Source organism: Hyla sarda, chromosome 10 (genome assembly GCF_029499605.1).
Source record: "Hyla sarda isolate aHylSar1 chromosome 10, aHylSar1.hap1, whole genome shotgun sequence".
Taxonomy (NCBI): Eukaryota; Metazoa; Chordata; class Amphibia; order Anura; family Hylidae; genus Hyla; species Hyla sarda.
In genome coordinates this window covers 94,726,086-94,750,782 of record NC_079198.1, presented here as the reverse complement: position 1 = coordinate 94,750,782, position 24,697 = coordinate 94,726,086, and the positions used below count along the sequence as shown (strand labels likewise).

The 24,697-nt window shown below is 45.4% G+C and overlaps 1 protein-coding gene across 6 annotated transcripts in view; it reads right to left on the bottom strand.

The window, feature by feature from the left end:
- C10H1orf159 (chromosome 10 C1orf159 homolog) overlaps positions 1-22,403 on the bottom strand; it is a 67,868-nt gene extending 45,465 nt beyond the window's left edge. For 4 of the 6 annotated variants that reach the window (XM_056542514.1, XM_056542511.1, XM_056542516.1 and 1 more), the window contains exons 1-2: positions 22,267-22,403; positions 16,906-16,975 (exon numbers count right to left, since the gene is read on the bottom strand). The gene's annotated coding sequence lies outside the window, so the exon portion shown is untranslated. Of the gene's footprint in view, positions 1-16,905; positions 16,976-18,178; positions 18,577-21,778; positions 21,845-22,266 lie in introns of those variants that run through there. The other 2 variants (XM_056542513.1, XM_056542512.1) reach the window with 2 other exon arrangements.
- Between the last annotated feature and the right edge of the window lie 2,294 nt (positions 22,404-24,697).

Below are 24,697 nucleotides of genomic sequence, written 5' to 3'. Positions count from 1 at the left end.
ACGCCCCTAGGTTTTATTGCTCTCCGTAACCATAAAGAAACAAAATGACAGTCTTGGTGACATGCTGTGTCATTACGCTGTCATCTCACAAGTCTGTGTCCTATCTGCAAGAATGTTATTTTGTTTCTCTCGCTGAGAATAATGAAACTCGTTTCCACTGGCTAACAGAGTACCAAACCTTTTCTTTTCTATGTTAAGCAATAGGATAGGAACACCCAGCATGCCAGACATGGCCATACACATAAGATACTTGTCAGCCGAACATTTGGCCAGCTACTGTATCTCTTGTAATCCTCATCTCGGCCGTGTTGAGCATGCATGTGTTCTAAATGGAGAGACAAAGTAAACGGCTGCCAGAGTCCTTCAAAGAGAAAAAGATAGAGCAGTTGAAATCCAACATGCTCGATCCTTCTCTCCTCTTGACATCTATCACGAGGCCCCTATACACATTAGACGTCTAGCTGGTCCTGCTAAAATTGGTGGGTTCAACCAACACATATCTAATGGACTGCTTAAGGAGTTATTCCAGTCTATAACACTTGAATAAGGTATTTGTGTATGTCTGTAGGGGTCTGACTGCTGGGATCCCCTGCAATCTTGAGAGCGGGTCATTAGTCTCCTAGCAGAATCGAGCAGCAGAACACACACACACACACTACCACTGCTCCATTTTACCTTAGGAGACTTATGACCCAGTTCTCAAGATTATGGGAGATCCCAGCAGTTTTTGGCTGAAATACCCCTTAAGGGTGCGTTCCCACAGGGCGTATACGCAGCGTATTTGACGCTGCGCAAAATGTATGTCAGCAGCGGGAAATACGCTGCGTATCTCTTGCTCACTATACACACAGGGCTTTCCGGCGGCAGCCCTATGTGTGTAGTGAGTTTTGGAGGCGGGGCCGCGTGCCGGCGTATCTGTGACGCGCGGCTCCGCCTCCAAAACTCACTACACACATAGGGCTGCCGCCGGAAAGCCCTGTGTGTATAGTGAGCAAGAGATACGCAGCGTATTTCCCGCTGCTGACATACATTTTGCACAGCGTCAAATACGCTGCGTATACGCCCTGTGGGAACGCACCCTAAAGGAGATGGTACTACTTCAAGTCTTAAAGAGGTTCTCCACCATAAGGTGATTTTAGTACGTACCTGGCAGACTGTAATGGACATGCTTAGGAAGGATCTGCGCTTGTCTTGGGGCTAAATGGCTATGTTGTGAGATTACCATAATACTGTGGCTAGCTTTTTGTGAACTGGCATTTGTTTGATTTTTCTTTTGACTACAAATCCCACAATTCCATTTTCCTCCCTCCCCCACATCAGCCACCCCACCCATTGAAACATGAATGAGCTGCATCATTCAAAAGACCTGTGGTTTTCAATCAGGGTGCCTACAGCTGTTGCATTAGTGGCAGATTGATCCCTCCACCCATTGAAGCAGACAGGCTCCCTGTCATCAGCTGACTAGTGAGTCAGGTCTCGGTGGCATTGCAGCCAGGGAAAAATCTGAGACAACAGTCATTTTGTATGCTGTTAAAAATATTGGGGTGAAAATCACATAAGAATTGTGAGAAAACCATCACACACACACACACACACACAGGTACGGACACTATATTATGATCTACACTAACTTTACAGCCCCTGTAGCATAGTCAAATAAAAAAAGATCCTGGAATACCCCTTTAAAGGGAGAAGGTCTTGAGAGATGCACAGTCAATGGAGAAGAGTTAGGCTACAATCACATTGCGTTCTTGCCCCCATTAAATCGGGTCCGAAATGGGATACTGAGGTATACTGTTGTTGCGAGCAGCGGACTGCATTTACTTATAGCCGAACAGTCACCTAGTGACTCCTTTAAGGATGTATGCAGCCCTCGTTAGGAGTCCACTTAAAATAGTGAATACATCTTGAACTCAGTCACTAGGCATGACTCTTATTGGCCATAGAAAACTTCTTTAGAATTTACAGGTGCATTAAGAAGGCCAATGGGACTATGCCCATCCTACCTACTTTATAATTCAACCATGGTAAAAGGACATAAACCAATGAGAAAATGATAAATTCTTTGGCCCTTCAATCTAAATAGAATATATTGTGTGCTCCAAGCTAAAATCAAAGGCAGGGGTTTACAGAGTTCTTTGTGGATTATAAATATCATAAATCCCACTAGACCTTCCCAGTGGATTACAAGTACCTACGTTGTTTAGCCCCCTAAAATGATCTGTGTTTCTGATGGATTACAACGGATTACAGTAATTTGTCTCCGATGGGTTTACAATTGCTATATATTCCAGTTTATAAATCTCTGTGTTCCTATAGGATTACAACACCTGGATTATGAATTATTTATATTCCGGGGAATACAATGATTGTGTTTCAGTGGACTATAGGCCCATGTTATACTAGCCTTGCACTGCACCATACAGGTTAAAATTATAATCGTAACCCATGTTAGTCAGTAGTTTCAACGTGCATAATAAAGTTAATTTTATCCACATGCTGCATGGTTATTACAGAATCACAAGGAAGGCTGTGTCATTGCTCACTGGAATCATATTGTTGGCAGAGGTTAGTGGAAGGATCTACAAAAAGGAACCAAGAAGAAGTTGATTAGAATAATAAAGCAAATACCGTATTTTTCACCGTATAAGACGCACATTTTCTTCCCCAAAACTGGGGGAAAAAAGTCGGTGCGTCTTATACGGCGAATACACACCTATCGCGGCGGTCCCTGCGGCCATCAACGGCCGGGACCCGCGGCTAATACAGGACATCACCGATCGCGGTGATGCCCTGTATTAACCCTTCAGACACGATCAAAGCTGACCGCTGCGTCTGAAGGGAAAGTGACACTAACCCGGCTGTTCATTCGGGCTGTTCAGGACCGCCGCGATTTCACCGCGGCGGTCCCGACCAGCCCGACTGAATAGCCGGGTTAGTGCTTACAGGACACCGGGAGGGACCTTACCCGCCTTCTCGGTGTCTTCTCCGTTCAGGGATCCCCTGTATGTCCGGCGCTCTCCTTCCTCGTCATCGCGTACATGCGTCGGCGTGCGCAACGACGTGATGGCGGCGACGGATAGCGAGGATACCCGGCCGGCAGCAGAGACGTTCCGAAGCGACGGGGACACGGCGAAAGCGATGGAGCGACATCCGGGGCAGCGGTGACGGGTCCGGAGCGGCGGGGACACGCGAGTATTACCTCCTATGCAGTGGTCTTCAATCTGCGGACCTCCAGATGTTGCAAAACTACAACTCCCAGCATGCCCGGACAGCCGTTGGCTGTCCGGGCATGCTGGGAGTTGTAGTTTTGCAACATCTGGAGGTCCGCAGGTTGAAGACCACTATTGGGTTCAAAATCTTTATTTTTTTAGATTTTTCACCTATAAATTGGGTGCGTCTTATACGCCGGTGCGTCCTATAGGGTGAAAAATACGGTAGATAAGTTTGTTGGGGAAACCTGTACAATTGAAAGCGGGCTCTAAGACCCTGTTGGAAGTCTCTAGCCTGGATACAAGATGAGATACAATTGGGTGCAAAGTGTTACAGGTTCCAAATGGTGTCATGCGGCACATTTACCCACAAGTGTTGCAGTTGGGACTGTAGAACCTGCACACTCATAGGTTGCTGAGGTGGGTGTCCCAGCTGGTCCCACAAATAATCAATTGGCGGTAAATCTGGTAGAAGAAACATTCCTGGGAAACCCTTGCTGTGTGTGGGAAAGTATAATTTTGCGGAAAAATGCCATCTGAAAGCCTCGAAAGGCAACACATGTGGCTGCTGGATGTCCATTGCACGTATCGCTGATCTGCTATTATCCCTGGTATCACTACTAGGGTTGACCGACTGTGGTATGCAGTGGCTCCCCAGATCATCACACCAGCAGCTGGGGCAGGGGATGGGGAAAAGGAAACCGTGGGAGCTGCTCTTGAATGTTGGTTGATCATATGATCCTCTCTACTGGTGGTCTGTCCGTGATGTCTAGAGCCTATTCACAGCTTGTGCCCTTATGTATCCAACATCTTCCAGCTTGGTCAAAACAGTCTAGATGGTTGAAAATTTGTTGAAACGACCATCTTGCTTCTCTCAGTCTAATGATGTCCCTGCTCTCCAAGTCTGTCAACAGGGCAAAAATGCCTCTACGAGACCATCCTAGGAGGCAAGTATAGCAATTATTGATCTCTCACCTAGAAGTGCACTACCTCAAAGTAGCCTCTGAGATATTATATTTTTGTTTTTTTATTAAAAGCACTTTTATATGTTTAGGCACAATGCAGTGTGGTAGGCCTCTGGGGTATGGGTAGTGTAGTCAGGGTCTTGCTTCAGTATATCAGGGGTTAAGGTTAACCCTATGGTTCATGACGCCAGGCTGAGGGCTAGTATGCTGAGGTAATTCTCCGGCCTATCGCTGCCCTTCCCAGTAATGATAGGTGCATGCATAAAATGACTGAAGGCCCACAAGGTAGTAGAACTTGAACTTTGATAAACTTTACTTAAAGACTTGCGGTACATCCAATGAAAAATAACAGTCTCAGGAATACAGTCTCCATACACTTCAGTGACTGACAGTTGTTGTCGACCTTGACTTTAGATAAAAGTGTCAGAATTTAGGGTAATTTGCGAAGATCCGTCCGTATTTAGGGGTTAGTTATGGTCCGGTGATCTTGCAGAGTGCTTAGGGATTGATACACTCACAGTTTAGCAATGATCAGCCGTCGCCGCAAGGCTCGGGCCTAACTCACTGATGACAGCAGGGCAGATCCTCCTCTGTCAACAGCCCACGAGGAGAGGAGATGCTGCTTGCTTGGCAGCCCAGGAACAAGAGAGATTAATGGCTGCAGCTCCCTTATATGGGCAGGGGCTGAGCCCTTTTGGATTGGTCCAATCAGCTGTCACTCACCGTTACATAGCCTGATGGGTAAACACCTGACTTCCTCCAAAGGTCCTTGAACTACAAACCATAGAGTCTTTGGAACGCATCACGTGACCCGCAGGTCCTGCGACGCTAACTAGGTAGGTACACTTACTATATAAATATATACATTAAATCTGAATAATTTTAATTACAAAAGGGGTGACAAGGGGCTAACTAAGGATGAGGACCCCACCTACACCTAGGGACTCTGACTTTGGGGACCTCACCACAAGGCAACGGATGCAATCCGGTGCCGGGACACCACAGCAGCAGTAGGGGTTGGGAAAGATGAGAATACCATACGGGTGTCCAGACATGTCCAACCACCCCTGTGTGTACTGGTTGGTTGATTTCACTGACAAATATCTAGGGGCAGCTGAGGCTAACACAATACAGTATTGTTGTATCAGTTTTACTGTTTCCGTTACAGTACTTTAAACTTCAACCATGCTATTGTGTACGCCTAAAAAAAAAAATATATATCTATCTATCTAATATCTCTATCTCTATAGAAAATGAATACCTCCAGAATAGGCCAATATCCAATTGGAGGGCTGCCAACACCCAGCATGCTGCCGACCAACTGTTTCCCTGAGCTGCGGCATACACAGAGAACTTTGCTCCATGCCGGATGACTAGCAATGCGGCACCGGAGGCTCGTGGCGTCACAGTCACGCACCCCCCCAAGGGACATCATACCCTCCCTCTCAATGCAAGTCTATGAGAGGGGGCATGACAGACACCATGCCCCCACCCATAGACTTGCATTGAGGGGGCCTGGCATAAAGTCACGACGGGGCGTGACCAAGCCTCCGAAACACCGCAGCCAGCATTTTTAATGCCAGGTGCAGCAGGTAGATCAGTGGCGGGACCCCCGTGATCAGACAAAGGGATAAGATGTCTAGGGGTGGAGAACTCCTTTAGGGCTGGTTCACAAGAGTATATTTCCTTTCAAACTCGCAGCATGTTTCCTGCTTTAAGGGGCGGTCTTTCCACAGGCTGTCCGTAGGGATCCTACTATCTGTTGTATTCCGGGGGGGGGGGGGGGGGGGGTGGGGGTGGTGGTCTATTGTAGAGAAGGTTTCCCTTTATGCAGATGACACACTGGTGTACTTAGCGGATGCTGGGGGTTCGATTTTGGGCTTGCGGATCAACTGGGCTAAGTCCTCCCTAATGGCGGTCTCGTCTGGTGTCCCCCCTCCCTCCTCTCTTCCGGCAGTTGTGCAGGTGGTACCTCATTTTAGATACTTAGTGGTGGAGGTGACTGCATCCCTGCTGGACTATGTGTCCCTAAACTTAGAGCCGCTCTTATGCTCCACTGTGGAGCGGTTGACTGCCTGGTCCTTGCTCCCTCTCTCCCTAGCTGGCAGGATCAATATATTTCAAATTATTTGCCTCCCTTTACCTTTTTTCACTTAGCTCCCCTGATTCCCCTCCCCCCCACCCCCCCCTAGGAAATATTTCAATACATTATATGGTGCTCTGGGATTCTTCTACTGGCAGGAAAAACCTACCAGATTAGGTAAGGCTCTTCTCCAGGCTCCTATATGGCATGGCGGCTTAGCTGCTCCTAAATATATATAATTTTCTTGCCTCCCAACTGGTCTATGCAGCATGGTAGATCGATCTGGATCTGTCGAACTTGGCAACAACCTTGGCTGGAGCAATTATGGATCCTATGAAGCTCTCACTCTACAGGTATCATTCTCGCTTTTCCTTTCCTACTCCCCTTCAAACTATATCTAAAGTGTGGTCCGTGGTGTCAAATAAGTTTCCGCAGCCTCTGGCATCTCCTAGGGCACCCTTGTGGGGGAATGTACATTTACCTCACCTACATGGGTTACAGGAAGCCAGTTTCTGGGGTTCTCATGGAGTCAAATTTATGATCCACTTGTTTGGGGAGGATCACATTTTCTTATCCTTCTCAGACATGAAGGAAAGTTATAGCATCCCTGGAAATGCCCGTTATAGGTATCTTCAGCTTAGGCATGTGGTTCAGGTGCAGTTTGGCTCTCTGACGTTTACTCCTGCATTTTCTGATGTGGAGCTTCTCCTGGGCACTACGGATCTTTCTAAACCTATGCTCTCCTCCAGACACTGGGGCCTAGCCCTTTCTCACAAGCCTTTCATAAGTGGGTGGCTAATATCCCGGATTTGTCTGAATCTCAGTGGAAGGAGGTTGAAGGCTCCTATAATTCCACTGTGGTTAGTAGTAGAGATATGCTGATCCAATCTAGATATTTTTTGAGGTTGTATTATACCCCTGTTAAGTTGAAATGCATTGATCTTTCCCAGTCTGATCTGTTTTCGTTGTTCTTCGGAAGTCGGTACTTTTTTTCTTACATGCTGCGTGTACATTAGTTGTCGCCTACTGGAGGGAGGTGATGGGATTTTTGGCAGATAATCTAAACTTTCCTTTCTTACTCCCCCCTGTGGTATGCCTGCTGGGAGTCATTAACCCCTTAACGACCAAGGACGTATATTTACGTCCTTGGCTGGCTCCCACGATATAACGTGGGGTCACACGGCGACCCCACGTCATTTCGAGTCAGTCCCGGCATGTATCTGAAGCCAGTACCCGGGGCTAATAGTGCGCAGCAGCTATCGCGGTGCTGTGCGCTATCGACCCTTTAGACGCGGCGTTCAAATTTGAATGCCGCGTCTAAAACGAAAGTGAACGCTGCTCGGCTGCTCAGTGGGGTTGACCGGGACCACCGCAGTGAAAATGCAGTGTCCCGATCAGCTGGGACACGAGCAGAGGTCCTCTTACCTGCCTCCGGTGTGTCCCTTCGGCGATTGATTGCTCCAAGCCTGAGATGCAGGCTTGAGCAATCGACCGCCGTTAACACTGATCACTGCAAAGCTATGGCTTTGCAGTGAACAGTGCTGGCAATCAGTGTGTGCAGTGCTATAGGTCCCTATGGGAGCTATAACACTGCAAAAAAAAAAAAAAAGTCCAAAATTAAAAATTTTTGGTTGCTTTTTATATCATGAAAAAAAATGGATAAAATGTGATCAAAAAGTCCGATCAATGCAAAAATAGTACCGCTAAAAAAGTCAGATCACGGCGCAAAAAATTAGCCCTCATACCGCCCCATATGCAGAAAAATAAAAAAGTTATAGGGGGTCAGAAGATGACAATTTTAAACGTATAAATTTCCGTGCATGTAGTTATGATTTTTTCCAGAAGTACAACAAAATCAAACCTATATAAGTAGGGTATCATTTTAATCGTATGGACCTACAGAATAATGATAAGGTGTCATTTTTACTGAAAAAATGTACTGCATAGAAACGGAAGCCCCCAAAAATTTCAAAATTAAGTTTTTTCTTCAATTTCGTTCCACAATTATTAATTATTATTATTATTATTATTATTATTATTATTATTATTATTTTTTTTTTTTTTTTACACCTTTCGCTGTAGATTTTTGGGTAAAATGACTGATGTCACTGCAAAGTAGAATTGGCGGCACAAAAAATAAGCCATCATATGGCTTTTTAGGTGCAAAATTGAAAGGGTTATGATTTTTAAAAGGTGAGGAGGAAAAAACGAAAGTACAAAAACCCTCAGTCCTTAAGGGGTTAATAAGGCGGTCTCTACTTTGCATAGACGCATGCTAATTCGCTTTCTGCACTTCTGTGCTCGTAAAGTGGTAGTATTGACCTAGAAAGACACCCCCAATAAAAGGAGTGGTTCTGAAGGTAGTGACCACAGACCTCTTCTCAGTTCCTATGCTTCCTGGCTGATGTTTTTGTCACTTTTGAATGCTGGTGGTGCTTCCATTCTAGTGGTAGCATGAGATTGAGTCTCCAACCCACACAAGTGGCTCAGGTAGTGCAGCTCATCCAGGATGGCACATCAATGCAAGCTGTGGCAAGAATGTTTTCTGTGTCTCTCAGCGTAGTGTCAAGAGCATGGAGGCGCTCCCACGAGACAGGCCCGTACATCAGGAGATATGGAGGAGGCTGTAGGACGGTAACAACCCAGCAGCAGGACCGCTACCTCAACCTTTGTGCAAGGAAGAGCAGGAGGAGCACTGCCAGAGCCCTGCAAAATGATCTCCAGCAAGGCCACGAATGTGCATGTGTCCACTTAAACGGTCAGAAACAGACTCCATGAGGGTGGTATGACGGCCCGACATCCACAAGTGGGGGTTGTGCTTCCAACCCAATACCGTGCAGGACGTTTGACATTTACTAGAGAACACCAAGATTGTCAAATTTGCCACTGGTGCCCTGTGCTCTTCACAGATGAAAGCAACTTCACACTGAGCACATGTGATAGACGTGACAGAGTCTGGAGACGTCATGGAGAACGTTCTACACCTGCAACATCCTCCAGCATGACCAGTTTGGCAGTGGGTCAGTAATGGTGCGGGGTGGCATTTCTTTGGGGGGCAGCAAAGCCCTCCATGTGCTTGCCAGAGGTAGCCTAACTGCCATTAGGTACCGAGATGAGTTCCTCAGACCCCTTGTGAGACCATATGCTGGTGCGATTGACCCTGGGTTCCTACTAATGCAAGACAATGCTAGACCTCATGTGGCTGGAGTGTGACAGCAGTTCCTGCAAGAAGAAGGCATGGATGCTATAGACCCTTCCCCAGACCTGAATCCGATTGAGAACATCTGGGAAATCATGTCTTTCTCCATCCACCACAGACTGTCCAGGAGTTGGCGGATGCTTTAGTCCTGGTCTGGGAGGACATCCCTCAGGAGACCATCCGCCGCTTCATCAGGAGCATGCCCAGGTGTTGTAGGGAGGTCATGCGGGCACATGGAGGCCACACACACTACTGAGCCTCATTGTGACTTGTTTTAAGGACATTGCATAAAGTTGGATCATCCTGTAGTGTGGTTTTCCTCTTTAATTTTGCGTGTGACTCCATATCCAGACCTCCATGGGTTGATAAATTTGATTTCCATTGATAATTTGTGTGTGATTTTGTTGTCAACACATTCAACTATACAAAGACAAAAGTATTTCAAACGATTAGTTCATTCAGATCTAGGATGTCTTATCTTAGTGTTCCCTTTATTTTTTTGAGCAGTGCATCAGTTTGTCCTGTGTCATAACAAAATCAAATCTAAACACATTACGCTTACCCATAGTGGGTAAGAAAGATCCGGAACGTGCGTTGAGGTCGGAGGAGCGCTCAGGTGTTTGTCCCACTATAGGTAAGTGTAATGTGTTAAGATTTGACCCAGGAATAAACTGTGATAGTATTAGCAGGTTCTGTTTGAAACCGCAGCAATACCAATTTGGAATCTAATATGTGTATACTGATATACTTTACATTGGGGGTCATGATTATCTATATTGTTTACAGCACCTAGCACCTTCCCTTTTGTGTGCACTTTATTGCTTGTATTGTGGTTAAAGGGGTACTCTGCCCCTAGACATCTTATCCCCTATCCAAAGGATGCTAATTCCTCCCGACCATGGGGATGGAAGATCATGATGTCACGACTCCGCCCCTGTTTAACATCATGCCCCGCCCCCTCAATGCAAGTCTATGGGAGGGGGTTGTGGCAAAATTTTTGGTTTTGCCGTAGATTGTTATAAAATACAGCAAGTGATGTCATTAAAAAGTTGATTGGTGACGCAAAAAACAAGCCCTTATATGGGTCTGTAGGTGCAAAATTGAAAGTGTTATGGTTTTTAAAAGAGGGGGGGGGGGGGGCGCGAGAGGTAAAAGAGTGAATAAAAGGAATATTGGCCTGGTCCTTAAAGGATAAGGCTCATGCTGGAAAACTTATAGGGGATAAGTTTTAGATCGTGGGGGGTCCGAGTGCTGGGGCCCCCCCACGATATCCTGTACGGAGCCCCTGTGCTTTAAAACAGGAGCACGTCACGACCCCTGCCGAAACGGAGGCCGCCACACCCCTCCATAAAGCTCTATGGGAGAGCCGAAGGCTGCCGAATGGCTCTCCCATAGAAATATATGGAGGGGGCCAGGCGACCTCCGCTTCGGGCAGGGGTCGCAACTAGTGTTGGGCGCAAACATTCGAAACGCAAATTTTTGCCGCAAAATATATTTAGAATATAGCACTATATATTCGTAATGAAAAATATTAGTTTTTTTTCTTCACAGTACACATCACAACAATGATGTGTATTGTGTAAAAGAAAAAAAATAAGTGATCATCCCTCCCTGCTTTCAGCTTGTGGTCCAAAGAAGGCTCCAATATTAATTTACTGTGTGAGTAGGTGGGGAACAAATATCTGCACTTCCAGAGGACACTGATCCCTCCCTTCTTTTAGCTTTAGATAGGGTAGGTTAGTTTAGCAGATAGTTGAAAAGTATAATCGCGCATGCGCAATATACAAATTTCATTATGATTTTCGCATGAAAAAAAAAATGAAAAAAAGTGAACGAACATAGCAAATATTCGTACATATATTCATGAGATTTGAATATGCCCTGCCGCTCATCACTAGGACTTGTGACGCGCTCCTGTGCTAAAGCACAGCGGCTCCGTACAGGAGATCGTGGGGGGCCCCAGCACTTGGACCCTCCGCGATCTAAAACTTATCCCCTATCCTTCAGATAGGGGATACATTTTCTAGCATGAGAATTATCCTTTACAGGGGAACTTCGGTGGAGAAAGTTTTTTATTTTTTTAAATCAACTGGTGCCAAAAAGTTAAACAGATTTGTAAATTACTTCTATGAAAAAATCTTAATCCTTCCAGTACCTATTAGCTGCTAAATACTACGAAGGAAATTCTTTTCTTTTTGGATTTCTTTTGTTTGTCCAGTAGTCTCTAAACTATAGCTCTCCAGATGTTGCAAAACTGCAAATCCCAGCATGCCCAAATAGCAAACAGCTGTCTCTGCATGCTGGGAGTTGTAGTTGCGTACCTCCAGCTGTTGCATAACTACATCTCCCAGCATGCAACAGCTGGAGGCACACTGGTTGGAAAATACTGAGTAAGGTAACTGAAGGTTTTCCAACCAGTGTGCCTCCAGCTGTTGCAAAAGTACAACTCCCAGCATGCGCGGTCTATCAGTACATGCTGGGAGTTGTAGTTTTGAAACAGCTGGAGGTTCCCCCCCCCCCCCATGTGAATGTACAGGGTACATTCACACAGGCAGTTTTACAGTTTTCTGCTTCAAGTTTGGGCTGCGGCAAATTTGTCGCCGCAGCACAAACTACTAGCGGTAAACTCACTGTAAACGCCCGCCAGTGTGAATGTACCCTAAAAACACTACACCACACTACCACATAATAAAGAGTAAAACCCTACATATACACCCCTTACACTGTCCCCCCCCAATAAAAATGAAAAACATATCGTACGGCAATGTTTCCAAAATGGTGCCTCCAGCTGTTGCAAAACAACAACTCCCAGCATTTCCGGACAGCCACTGACTATCCAGGCATGCTGGGAGTTTAGCAACAGCTGGAGGCACCCTGTTTGGGAATCACTGGCGTAAAATCCCCCTATGTAGTCCTCAAATGCGCATGGCGCTCTCTCACTTCAGAGCCCTGTCGTATTTCAGGGAAACAGTTTAGGGCCACATATGGGGTATTTCCGTACTTGGGAGAAATTGCACTACAAATTTGGGGGGCTTTTTATCCTTTTACCCCGTTATGAAAAGGAAAAGTTTGGGGTCTATACCAGCCTGTTGGTATAATTTGTTTTTTGTTTTTATACTAACATGCTGATGTTGCCCCATACTTTTTATTTTCACAAGCAGTAAAAGCAAAAAAAAAGACCTCCAAATTTGTAACACAATTTCTCCTGAGTACGGAAATACCCCAGATGTGGGTGTAAAATGTTCTACGGACGCACAACAAGGCTCAGGAGTGAGTGCACTATGTACATTTGAGGTCTAAATAGGTGATTTGCAAAGGGGTGGCTGATTTTACAGCGGTTCTGACATAAACGCAAAAAAAAAATACCCACATGTGACCCCATTTTGGAGACTGCACCCCTCATGTAATGTAATAAGGGGTACAGTGAGCATTTATGCCCCACAGGTGTCTGACAGATTTTTGGAACAGTGATCTGTGAAAATGAAAAATGTAATTTTCCATTTGCACAGCCCACTGTTCCCAAGATCTGTCAAACACCAGTGGGGTGTAAATGCTCACTGCACCACTTATTAAATTCTGTGAGGGGTGTAGTTTCCAAAATAGGGTCACATGTGGGGGGTCCACTGTTCTGGCAGCACGGGGGGGGCTTTGTAAATGCACATGGCCCCTGACTACCATTCCAAACGAATTCTCTTTCCAAAAGCTCAATGGCGCTCCTCCTCTTCTGAGCATTGTAGTTCGCCCGTAGTGCACTTCAGGTCAACTTATGGGGTACCTCCATACTCAAAAGAGATGGGGTTACAAATTTTGGGGTGTATTTTCTGCTATTAACCCTTGCAAAAATGGTGGGGGGGGGGAAACAAATTTTAGTGAAAAAAAAATATTTTTTTTTTTACATATGCAAAAGTCGTGAAACACCTGTGGGGTATTAAGGCTCACTTAATTCCTTGTTACATACCTCAAGGGGTCTAGTTTCCAAAATGGTATGGCATGTTTTTTTTTTTTTTTTTTTTTTTGCCGTTCTGGCACCATAGGGGCTTCCTAAATGCAACATGCCCCACAAAAACCATTTCTTCAAAACGTACTCTCCAAAATCCCCTTGTTGCTCCTTCGCTTCTGAGCCCGCCGAACAATTTACATAGACATATGAGGTATGTCCTTACTCGAGAGAAATTGGGCTACAAATACAAGTAAGCATTTTCTCCTTTTACCCCTTGTAAAAATTCAAAATTGGGTTTACAAGAACATGCAAGTGTAAAAAAATGAAGATTGTGAATTTTCTGCTTCACTTTGCTGCTATTCCTGTGAAACACCTAAAGGGTTAAAATGCTGACTGAATGTCATTTTGAATACTTTGGGGGGGTGCAGTTTTTATAATGGGGTCATTTGTGGGGTATTTCTAATATGAAGACCCTTCAAATCCACTTTAAACCTGAACTGGTCCCTGAAAAATAGTGAGTTTGAAAATTTTGTGAAAAATTAGAAAATTGCTGCTGAACTTTGAAGCCCTCTGGTGTCTTCCAAAAGTAAAAACACATCAATTTTATGATTCAAACATAAAGTAGACATTTTTTTTTGGAATATCCATTTTCCTTACAAGCAGAGAGCTCCAAAGTTAGAAAAATGCAAAATTTTCAAATTTTTTCATCAAATTTTGGGATTTTTCACCAAGAAAGGATGCAAGTTACCACAAAATTGTACCACTATGTTAAAGTAGAATATGTCACGAAAAAACTGTCTCAGAATCAGAATGATAACTAAAAGCATTCCAGAGTTATTAATGTTTAAAGTGACAGTGATCAGATGTGCAAAAAACTCTGGTCCTAAGGTGTAAAATGGCCTGGTCCTTAAGGGGTTAATAGAAGTAATTTACAAATCTGTTGAACTTTCTGGCACTAGTTGATTTAAAAAAATAAAATAATTCCACCGGAGTACCCCTTTAAGAAGTTAAAGGGGTACTCTGCCTCTAGATATCTTATCCCCTATCCAAAGAATAGGGGGATGTCTGATCACATTTCAAATATGGAAGCTTGGAGCTCCCGTGTTCATGATGTCATGTCACGCCCTCACCATTCATGTTTATGGGAGGAGGCATGATGTGATGTGTACATCACGCCTCCTCCTATAGACATGAATCAAGGGGGGGGGGTGACAGATGTGGTCGCCTGTCAACCGGCACAGAGCGGAGTTCTCTCTGCGCACCGGAAGACTGGGGCGCCACAACACCCCGCTATCAGACATCTTATCCCCTATACTTTGTATTGGGAATAAGAGGTTTAGGAGCGGAGTACCCCTTTAACTTGAAATAGACAGCACTGTGCATGGTGTAGTGGTTGTGCTGGGTTAGTGCACCTCATCTTTCACTCATTTCAGTGGGAGCGGAGCTGCAGTAATTTAGTGTGGCCACTACACAACAGCCCTGATTTACTAAGAGCAGAGGGGAGTTTTCTTTGTGGGTCTTAATTCCCTACAATTTTTTTTTTCCATGGTATTTAACAATGTTTAAAGGGGTACTCCCACCCTAGACATCTTATCCTCTATCCAAAGGATAGGGAATAAGATGTCTGACCGCGGGGTCCCGCCGCTGGGGACCCCCACAATGTTGCATGCGGCACCCACCTGTTTATTGTCCGGAAGCGCTAGAGGGTCTTGGTCCGTGACGTCAGGACTCTGCCCTGTGTGAAGTCACGCCCGTCCCCTCAATGCAAGTCTATGGGAGGGGGCGTGACACCTAAATTCCTGTATTATTTACCAATGTTTCCCTAATTATTATTTTTTTTTTTCTTTGTAACACATGTGCTGATCTGTTGGGTTTTCCTCAGCTTAAATCCACATTTTCTGTGGAAACCTTAGTAAATATGTTGGGTTTCTGTGAAAATGACAGGGACACCCCCCTTTTTCAGAGCCCACGCCCCTGGGTTGGGTTTTGCAGAATCTGGCACACGAACCGACAATACATGTCGGGTTTACAATAGTAAATCAGGGCCAATGTACGGAACAGCTTTAGTCTCTGGTCACTGATTTTGTGATCACCATGGTTCTGCAAAACAGCCGATCAGTCTGGTGGTGGGGTATGGTCTCCTTTTCTTCCAAGAAACATCGCCACTGTTTCTGACAGGCTGCACCTGGTATTGCAGCTTGGTCCAACTCACCCAACTTTCCTCAGTCCGTAAATGACACATCTGTGTTGTTATACAGCTACATCCCCCTCTCTGGCACTAACCTCTGTCCAGCCTGCCATGTTTGTTAAGCCAACAGGAAGAATGAGGATTTATTTCTCTTAGGCTACATTCACACTAAAACCAGGAGTGGAACCGACACAGAAAAAAGGTGCACACTTTCCATTACAGCTTTTCTTTGTGTCAGTTCCGCTCCTGGTTTTGTTGCAGAATACTGGGGGGGAGAAGTTGCCCATAGCAACCAATCAGATCGCTTCTTTCACTTTTAAAAAGGCCTCTGCAAAATGAAAGAAGCAATCTGATTGGTTGCTATGGGCAACTTTTCCTCTGGACAGGTTTTTATACATCTCCCCCACTGTGTGTAAACATAGCCTCATGGTAGGTTTACACAGCGAGTTTTCTGCGGCAGAATTTCCGCAGCGGAAAATGCACAGCAGACCTCATTGAGGTCCATGTTATCTGCTGTGGATTTTCACTTTTAGAAACTCTGCAGCGGGAAACCTGTCCATGTGAACATAACCTTAGAAAAGGTTTTACATTTTCAGGGATCCTTGAAAACCAGCTCCAATAGTCTTCAATATGGCAGAGGCCATATTCGAATTTGCTATATTTCGCAACTATATTGAGGATTATTCGTCCTATGTTCGCAAAATTCGCATATTTTGAAAATATGAAAAAAAAAAAAAAAAAAAAAAGAATATTCATCATTATGACTACATAGCACTATATTCTAAATATTTGCAAAATCCCGATAAAAATTTGCATTACGAATATTTGTGCTCAACACCAGTCTTCACAGCATCAATGATGCTCAAGGTTTAGACAGTGTTTCCTAAGCAAGGTGCCTACAGCTGTTGCAAAACTACAAACCCCAGCATGCCTGGACAGCCGGCTGTCCAGGCGTGCTGGGAGTTGTAGTTTTGCAACAGCTGCAGGCACCCCAGCTTGGAAACACTGTTTTAGAATAACGAACAAATAGAATCTGAACAGTAAGATGAATCATAATTAAAATAAAACAGGAACAATATGAATAAGCCATAAGGCATCTCCAGTTGCAAACTATAGGACTTCAAAAACAACCAAATATCACAAAACTGAGGGACAGGCTTGTTTATAGCAGTTTATCACATTTATCTGATACTATCAGATGTTACCTCCCTTCAGCATCATCTATGGATAAAATAAATAAAAAAAATAGCAAATACTTTGTAGTTTGTTTTTTAACATTTTTTCAGTTCCCTTCTTAGACATCCCCCAAAACACTTACCTGGTGGTGAGCTCTCGGTGACGTGAGGCGTGTGCCAGGAAGTCCCTCACTGTGCACTTCCTTCCTGGAACTAAAAATCAGTAAAGTTCAGACTTTTTTTTAAAGATACACTGATCCGACAAAACATTAAAACCACTGGCAGGTGAAGTGAATGACACTGATTATCTCCTTACAATGACACCTGATAAGGGTTGGGATATGTCAGTGTGGTGGCCCAGTACAGGAGTTGCACCCCTGTACCATTGCTGCCCTGTCAGGTGGACTCTATTTCAGTGACCTCTGCCCCGCCCTTTAACCTATGCTCCCTAAATAGTTAATATCACCAATGTTATCTAATGTAATGTGTATATATTGTTATGTGCCTTTAAATACTGTGGTCATGTGTTGTAACTAGAGATGAGCGAACTTACAGTAAATTCGATTCGTCACAAACTTCTCGGCTTGGCAGTTGATGACTTATCCTGCGTAAAATTAGTTCAGCCTTCAGGTGCTCCGGTGGGCTGGAAAAGGTGGATACATTCCTAGGAAAGAGTCTCCTAGGACTGTATCCACCTTTTCCAGCCCACCGGAGCACCTGAAAGCTGAACTAATTTATGTAGGAAAAGTCATCAACTGCCGAGCCGAGAAGTTTGTGACGAATCGAATTTACTGTAAGTTCGCTCATCTCTAGTTGTAACCAAGAAAGGTACCAGTGACCATGTGACCTATAGAGTGCCCTATGGGACCCCTCCAGAGTCTCCCCCATATAAACCCTGCGAGGAGCTAGTTCAGTCTCTTGAGTTCCAGTCTAAGCTAAGCTGAGCTACAGCAAGGTCAAGTCCTGAGAGAGTGTCTGGTGTCCTGAGGAGGCCCAAAGCCTACCACGCAGCCACGAGTCCACTAACCCACAGGTGAATGTCAAAACCTGGTGATCTACAAATGGGGTGAAGCTTGTCAAGTCAGTCAAGATCAGTCTGTATAAAGTCAGCGTGGGCCTGCAGCAAATTGTCCAAATCCACCATAAGTCCCAGCAAGCCCTAAGGTCTCTGAAGTCACTGGTCACCTCCTTGGGCCTAACTAAGCTGTCAGGACTATTACACCTGTCTACTTCAGTAAAGCTGCCGTTGTTCTGTAACTTGGCGTTGGAGTCATTATTTGCCCCGTGCCTAGCCCAGGATCCAGCAGTATACCTTTGGGTGGTGAAGAGGTTAAACCACGCCCTGGCGTCACGTATACAAGGAGTCAATGCCATCTGCCCCTAGGGTAATAACATCTGCCTTCATCACACACTCACCACATCAGGCCGTATTGACATGGCAAAATTTCCGAGCAGAATCCGGTGAAAAAAATTTAGATCGGAAATTTTGTTGCAGCATAGCCCATTGTTCTTTTAGTGGGATTGTGCTGCACCATGCAAGGTACAGAGCTATCTGCCACAGAAATCCTAATTCTAGCCTCTAGACTTGTCAATACCATCTGCAGAATCTGCTTGGAAATGTATTTCTTTCTATGGAGATGGCGCATTTCCATGCAGTCCTGGCGCCAGCTGGGAAAACTTTCCGGGTAGATATTACGTAAAAATTCTGCCATGTGAACATGGCCTTAGGGTGCCTTCTGTGAAATATCTCCAGTGTAGGTCCACACTACGTTTCTGCCCCTGTTAATTGTATCCGGCGGAAATGGAATGCCGTCAAATACTGTTAATCGGTGCAGTGGACCCCATTTACTTCTATGGCTGAATGGAGTTACCTAGTGAAATAGGGCATACGTCTTGAAAGGAGTCACTAGGGGTGACTCTTTTCTGTCACAGAAGTGAATGGGGTCCGCTGTTCCTGTAAACAGTATACGTTGGCATCCTTTCGGTATATGTTGGCATCCTCTCGGCGGGATGCTGTTGAATACGATTAACAGGGGCAGGAATGCAGAGTGGACCTACTCTAATTCCATGACACATTGTGCAGATTTGTTGTTTTGGGTAAGTTTACGCTACGTTACTGCTCCCACTGGTCCTTTCCTTCAGCATCCGCATGTATACAATAAACATCAGCGGACCTCATGGCTTTCTATGGCTGTACAGAGTCCCCTAGGGGGAGATTTATCAAAACATGTCCAAAGGAAAAGTTGCCCATAGCAACCAATCAGATCAATACTTTCATTTTTCAGAGGCCTTGTTAGAAATGAAAAAGGCAATCTGGTTGCTATGGGCAACTGGGCAAATTTTCCTCTGCACAGGTTTTGATGAAGCTGCCCACATTTTTTTAGTCCCATAAAAAATAGCGCACATGTCCCCATTGGAGTCACTAGGTGACTCTGTTCGGCCATAGAAATCAATAGGGTCCACTGCTCCCGTTTACAGTATATTTCATCATCCCGTTTTCGAAGGGGTGCCAACGCAGTGGACTATCAGGAGAACTGACAGAGTGGGAACCTACGCTTTGTTGCAGTTGTGTAAATTTAGAAAAGGAAAAAAAGAAAAACCATGGAGATTTATTAATCCTTATACATAGGAGCAGTTGCCCATAGCAACCTATCAGAGCCCAGATTTCAGAAGCCTTTTTAAAAATGAAAGTGGAAATCCTTTCCACAAGGTTAGAAAAATATCTCCCTATGTCAGTGTTTCCTAACCAAGGTGCCTACAGCTGTTATAAAACTACAACTCCCAGCATGCTCGGACAGCCTTTGGCTGTCCGGGCATGCTGGGAGTTGTAGTTTTGCAATAGCTAGTCTATTCTTTCTGCAGATATCGGAATCAGGATGTTTCTGCCGGGGAAATTCCGCTGTGAAATCAATGGGACTGTGCAGCAGTTGAATATTCCTGCGGAATTCCACACAGACATGCCACCGTGTGAACATACAGGGGAATTTACTTATGAAGGACTTGTATAGAAGAACAACTTAGACCATTTTCACATGCATGTATCACATTCACATTTTTGTGTCCATATTAATGGTCTATTCCCACGTACAGTATTCGGCGCAGATTTGATTCGCAGATTTGATGCGCAGGATTTCATGCTGTGTGCAGTCAGTTTACATTACGTTTTTTCACACGTACAGTATCCTGCGTATATTTGATGTGCATGATTTGAAGCTGCAGATTTGATACTGTGTTCAGTCATTTAGTTTACATTGAAATCTGCAGCTTCAAATCCCGCGCATAAAATATGTGCAGAATACTGTATGTGTGAATAAACCCTAAAGGCTCATTTACACGGACAGATCCACGGCGTATTTTACACTGCGGATCCACCAACAATGGACCTGTATCATCTGCTGGCTGCTCATAGAGGCAATCCGCCGTTACAGACAAACACACTGCGATGTGCGAGTAGCTGGGCGCATGCTCAGTGTACTCGCACACATCGCGGCCGCTCCCCCTGCTCCCTGAGCTAGGCCTAAGGCAGCCGCGTTGTGTGCGAGTATACTGCGAATGCGCGCAGAGACTCGCATGTCGCAGCGTGTCTGCTCATAGCAGCGGATTGCCGCTATGAGCAGGAACAGAGGAGGCAGCATCATAGGGTCCATTGTTGACGGATCCGAAGTGTAAAATATGCTGCGAATCCGTCCGTGTCAATGAGCCCTAACGGCGGATTTCGGTGGATTTCTTTTTTTTTTGTTTTATTTTTTAATAACTGGTGCAAGAAAGTTAGACAGATAACACAAGCCTTTCAGTACTTATCAGCTGCTGTATGCTAGGAGGAAGCTCTCCTGACCTGGATGGTTCCTAACACAGACATAGGTGGAAGCAGAGAGCACTGTGTCAGACTGGACAGACTACACAACTTCCTACAGGGCATAAAGCAGCAGAAGTCTTAATTTATATAATTTACTGTCACCAGTTGATTTAAAATCACTTATTTTTCACTCTGGAATACTAAGTACCCCTTTAATACAGTGACAGTGCAGTAATATCTGTGGATATCATAAAATAGAGAAGGAGAAGCTGAGCAGATGGATCTATAGTTTTAAAGGGGTACTCCACTGGCCAGCATTCGTAACTAAATGTTCCGAGCGCTGTTTTCGCGATGCAGGGGTTGGCCACGCTCCCTCGTGACGCCATGGCCACGCTCCCTCAATGCTTGTCAATGGGAGGGGGCGTGATGCCCCCTCCCTTAAACTTGCATTGAGGGGCGTGGCCGCCCCCGCATAGCGAAAACAGTGTTCAGAACACCTAGTTCCGAACGTTGGCCAGTGGATTACCCCTTTATGGGAAAAGTTCTAAGATAACTTCATGTAAATCTCTGCTCTTTCTGGGCTAAGTAGTCAAGTGGGCGGTCTTCTTAGTGATTGACAGCTCTCTCTATATGAACGCTTATACACAGCTGTTAATCACCCACGTGACTACTTGACACTTTACTTGAATAAATGACAAGTAATACTGGAATTTTTCCCACATTTACATATATCCATCTGCTCAGCTCCTCCTGCTCTATAACATGATGTCATCAGTAGGACAGCCTACTGGACTCCTATGAATAAAAAAGAGATGTAAATGCCTAGTATACAAGTTATACTGAATCTTTTCTCACAGAGCTATATATCATTCAGCTCCTCCTGCTCTATAACATAATTCCTGTATATTAGACTACATTTTCAATGCGATAGATTCCTTTGAAATGGAACCTATCATGTCTAGCATGGGGTTTGATCTGCAGACAACATGAGGTAGAGCAGGACATTCTGAGCAGAATGATATATAACTTAGTGAGAAAAGAATCAGTATAACTTATATGCTCGTCACTTACATCCCTTTTTCTATTTATGGGAGTCCAGTGGGCGGTCCTAATGATTGACAGCCTTTCATACAGGACTCTGCATACAGACATTACTGTCAAGCACTAATATAAACGTCCAGTGGACTCTTAGACATGTAAAAAAAAAATGTAATGGACACCTATCTCTGTATGGCGAGTCATATTGGTAAGGCTGTCACTCAGTAGTAGGACCGCCCACTTGACTCCTAAGTGTGGAAAGAGGAGGGATGTAAATAAATATTATACAAGTTATAGTGAATCATTTTCCACAAAACTCTATATCAATCTGCTCAGCTCCTCCTGCTCTGGCCGCTGTGTTAAACATGACAGGTTCCCTTTAAAGTTCTTCACACACACCCCCCATTCTATATACATGCACGTGTGGACCTTGTCCCAGGGTAAAGCACTATGATAACTCCATTATTTACATCTGCTGCTTAGCAAACAGAAGAAAGGACAAGTGTTTCATATCATAAACTATTGTTTTCCCGCTGCTGACCATTATTTCTCATGCATGCAGCAGAGGCAGTTATATGGGACCAGTATGGCGGTATTATAAATGTGTAGACACCCATTGCTCCCTGTATGGTGCCCCATGGGACACTGTATTGCACCCTAGTATACATACTTGCCAACAGTCCTGATTTTGCCGGGATGCATAGGGGGGTGTTTTTTTTTTCATACACCCCACCCAAGTGTGGGCATTTTGAGGGCGTTCCCAGGCGTTTCTGGGGAGTTCCCGTACAGTCTCTAGGGCAGGGCTTAAAGCATACCTGTCATTTGGGGAAAATATGAAGAAAAAAAACGTATTCTTATAAAATAGATGTTACCCATGCTATTCCGACAGGTTTTTATGTTGCTTTAGGTTTCTTTTTCATCGTCCCAGCTGCCTGATCATCTCGAAGCTCTTTCTGCAGTTCTCGCTCAGTCTTACTGGAGGCGTGCACAATGTCTGCTGGGTTTGCCAGCTCTTTTCAGGCTTGCATTACTTCCCTTCCCATACTTCCCATCATGCAGTGCACCTTCTCCGGAGAATGTCTCCGTCCCTACTCTCATTGTCACATGCGTTTGATAGAGAGGAGAACTATAGGAGAGACAGTGGCAACAAAATCCTTAGGAATGGTTGAGCGAGCCATGTCTATACACAGTCTGGGTCTAATCCCCCCAGGAGAATAACTACAATTCAGAGGGACGTATAGAAATACAGAACAATGTCGCAGGTTACCTGGTTTGCAGGGAGTGCTGTGCAGAAGTAACTACTGCGAATACAGGATGTCAGAGCAGGGATTGTGCATAATGCATGGAACAGACCGCCCCTACAGTAACCTGTCTGTGATTCACTGCTACCAGAGACGGATAAGACTAGTTACACATTTAGTTCAGTATATCTACAAAATAAGGCTGGCTTCACACCACGATTTGAGTGTCTGCTGCACAGATATGGAGCCATTAACTATTATGGGGCTGCGGACCCGATTGTAGTCAGCTAGTGACTACGATCTGGTCATTTTCTCAGCATGTCAGATTTTTTACACGGACAGAAAATCGTGGTTCTGCTGAGAAAATGACCAGATGGTAGTGACTAGCTGATTACAGTGGTCCCTCAACATACGATGGTACTCCTTTCCAAATGGACCATCGTTTGTTGAAACCATCGTATGTTGAGGGATCCGTGCAATGTAAAGTATAGGACAGTCGTCTACAAGCTGCAGACCTCCAGATGTTGCAAAACTACAACACCCAGCATGCCCGGACAGCCAACGGCTGTCCGGGCATGCTGGGAGTTGTAGTTTTGCAACACCTGGAGGTCCGCAGGTTAAAGACCACTGTTATTGCAGGTTATACTCACGTGTCCCCGCCGCTCCGGACCGTCATCGCTGCCTGGGATGTTGCCTTCCATCGCTGTCACCGCGTCCCCGGGATGTCCCCGACGCTTTGGCAAAGCCTCTGCTTCCCCGGCATCCTCGCTCTCCGTCGCCGCCATCACGTCGCTTCGCACGCCGCTTCTAATGGATGAAGGGACGGCGTGCGCAGCAAAGTGATGACGACGATGTAGAGCGCCGACGATGCAGGGGATCCAGAAGAGGACGCGCCAGTGCCCTGAGAACAGGTAAGTGATCGTCAGCGGACCACATGGGGCACCGTAAACGGCTATCCGGTGGCAGCTGAAGCAGTCTGCACTGCCGGATAGCCGTTTATGCGATGGCCCCGACATACAAAAGCATCATATGTTGATGCTGCCTTCAACATGAGAGGCCATCGTATGTTGAAATGATCGTATGTCGGGGCAACCGTAGGTCGGGGGGTCAATGTACGATCGGGTCCGCAGCCCCATAATAGTTAATGGCTCCATATTTGTCAGTACATGTCTGGGCACACAGAGGTGTACCTAGTGCCCCTTGTGCCCCTGGCCAGGTATTGTGTCCACGCTCCCCCCCCCCCAAAAAAAAAAAATCACATTATTTTAGCAAAAAACAATAAACATTCTTCTTATCTTGCCTGAGCTGTTTTTAACCCATTAAAGGACAAAGGGGCAGCTGAGCATGCATCATAGCCGGTTAGTCCCAACAGCTATCAGCTCAGGGACCTGTGGCTAATGCCCGACATTGCTGATCGGGCCGATACCCGGCATTAACCCTTTCAACTTTAATCGTAGCATCTAAAATGTAAAAATCCAAGCTGCTCAGCAGAGCTGATCGGCACACCCGCGGTTAAATCATGAGGTCCCAATCAGCTAAAAGGATGGCGGAAGGACCCTGACCTGCCATCTCGCTGTCCGATCGGTGTTTCAATGCTCCATGAAGCCTAAGCAGCCTGGAGCAATGAAGCACCGATAAAGTAGCCCTTCTGGGTGTCCCTCCTAGCGGTCTAGAGGAGGTGTGTGTGGCCATCAGGTTCCTCGCCTCCCTGCAATTACCCTGGGTACTCCTGCATGGGCAGGGTACCGACCATTATTGGCTCTGAGGGCAGATGCCTTGGCTAAAGCCAAGGGGGATGCCGGGAGCATTTGTGGTCCCTTAGTAGCTTCACGCGAAAAGGGACATCGAACCTGGATCCTC